Below are 2842 nucleotides of genomic sequence, written 5' to 3'. Positions count from 1 at the left end.
TAAAGTTTATTTCACAGTTACATATAATCTAAGTAACCAACAATAATTCTACCGGAGGGAGATGCTAATAAAATGTGCACAAAGGGAGGCACAGGGTTTATTCCAGGTCATCCAGTTGTGGTACTGGATGCTTCCTGGACCACCCAGAAGTTTCTCTATTGCCTAGCCACACTTACATTATGTTGTGTGGCCAAAAGCTTTGCTTTCTTCCGGTAAAATGTGAGTATAACAGGACTAGAAAGGAACGAATTGATGATAATTAACAGAATTATTTGGGCTTTAGATACTTAACGTAAGCTTGGTATAGTTAGTACAACATTCTCTGAATGACAGACAGAAAGGTTCACATCTGTGTAATTTACAAAAGTCACAATTATAGCATTAACAAACAACAACAATAAAAAGGCCCAGCATTGTCATTAAAGAAGACTGTGTTAGAATCTACATAAGGGAAAGAAGAGTGAGAGTGCTTTTCATCAAGAATAGGAATTCAGCTTGTTTTCATCTGATTTTGGAATAGCAGGTTTTCTTTGCTCTCAGAACAGTTATCTGAGAAACATAGGATGCAAACTGCTTTATGTCAACAAATAATTGCTGAAAAATGTAAAAGTATGAGGCTCTGGGGTTTATAAATGTCCATCACTTTATTTGCTGTTAGGGATTTTTTCTTTACAGGTAAACAGACATGTCAGGCAACCGGCCATGTTTGACATTTTATATCAGGTCAAGCTTAGAATTTTAAAAATTCTTTAAAAAAGGTTGATATTTCCCTGCAAATATTATTTTTGCAGATTTAAGGAAAATGAGCCAAAATGAAACCCATAGAAAGGTTGCAAGTACAGTACAGAAAATTTTTTTCTGAGTCATTTGAAAGTAAGTTAATAACCTAATGGCCAATCATCCTCTAAGACACAGACTGTGTTTCTTATAAACAAGAATATTCTTCTACACAATTCCACTATAACCATTAGAATCCAGAGCCTCACTGACACATTACTATCTCCTAATCCTTATATAATATTGGCATTTTGCTTACTGTCAAAATAATGTCCGTTATAGTCAATGCACCAAATTTAGGATCATATAGTCTCTTTTTTTTTTTTTAACATTTATCACCTTGACACTTAAAAAAAAAAAAATATATATATATATATATATATATGACAGTTATATACATTTTCCCTCAATTTGAGTTTGTGTTCTGTTTCCTCACCATTAGGTTAAGGTTATATAACTTTGGTGGGGATAGCAGAGAAATAATTCTGTGTTCCATTCATTGATTCCTCAATTTTGTTTTATTCTGTTACTGAAAATTGTACTTTTATTACCTTGAGGTGTTTTGCAAGGTTTCTCTGATTTTAAAATCAGAGAGTAATTTAAAAAATTTTATGTTTATAGTTAATGAGTTTCTCTTTGAGGAGTTTCTTCCATATTGTGTACTCATTCCTTATCAAACTTTCAATTTAGTCTTTATTAGCTTATACCTATATGGACTTATACTTTTGCATGTTATACAAACAGTGACAATCTGTGTATTAGTCCATTTTCACACTGCTATAAAGAATTGTCTGAGACTGGGTAATTGATAAAAGAAAGGGATGTAATTGACTCACAGTTCACATGGCTGGGGAGGCCTCAGTAAACTTACAATCATGGCAGGATGCAATTGGGAAGCAAGGCACCGTCTTCACAAGGTGGCAGGAAGGAGAAATGAACACAGGAGGAACCACCAAACACTTATAAAAACAGCAGATCTTGTGAACTCACTATCATGAGAATGGCATGGGGGAGACTGCCCCCATGATCCAATTACCTCCACCTGGTCTCTCCCTTGACACGTGGGGATTTTGGGGAATACAATTCAAGATGAGATTTGGGTGGGGACACAAAGCCTAACCATATCAATCTGTTAATATTATTTTTAGTTTGAGAATAAGATTCTTCCGTATTTGTATAGTAATAGCTCCTTTAAAGTGATTTTATGTCTTTTGCCATATCTCCATCATTTTTAGAACACTTTTTATTATTGGCAAAACAGAATATATGAGGCTTATCATATACTTTCTTTGTCCGAGGCCTGGAATTAACTATATCTATAAGAAGTCCCGAATCACTGTAATGTAGAATAATACTTAGAAGTCAGGATCGGGTGCTAGTTTTACACATTGCTATTGCAGTAGCACTGTTCCCAGATCCTCTAAATGAAAAGAGCCAGGGAATATATGTATGTATTTGCATATGTATGTGTGTTTACGTGTCTGTGTGTGTGCATTAACTTACATATATTGAAGAACTATGGGTTATACACTGTTCCCAACACTGTTACCACTGCAGTATTCTCTTTTTCCGTATTTGTAAATTTCTGTACATCTGTAAATTTGTATATGTCTTCTGCACCTAAAAACCCAACTCTTATTACTCCCATTATCACCAATATATTTACTTAGAGCCATTTTCTGTATGGGAGCTTCCAGATTCACTCTTTTTTATCTGAAATCCAAATTTAATAGACACTGTTTTGTAGAGCAGTTTTAGATTCACAAAGAAATTGAGTGGAAGGTACAGATATTTCCCATACACATTCTGCACCCAGGAATTTATAGCTTCTTCCATTATTAGCATCTCGCATAACAGTGGTACATTTGTTACAATTTGTTGAACCTACATTGGCACATCCTTATCACCCAAACTCCATAGTTCACATGAGATTTCACTTTGATGTTACACTCCAAATTTAACTGGTTGTTCTGTTCTATCTGATAACCCTTCCTTTATATAAACAAATCCTGGAGTTCTCACTGCCCTGACTCTGACACAGATGCTCTCCTTCTCCACATTCAGT

This window comes from Pan troglodytes, chromosome 8 (genome assembly GCF_028858775.2).
Source record: "Pan troglodytes isolate AG18354 chromosome 8, NHGRI_mPanTro3-v2.0_pri, whole genome shotgun sequence".
NCBI lineage: Eukaryota > Metazoa > Chordata > Mammalia > Primates > Hominidae > Pan > Pan troglodytes.
The sequence above is the reverse complement of the archived record's forward strand: the minus strand, read 5'-3'. Positions refer to the sequence as shown.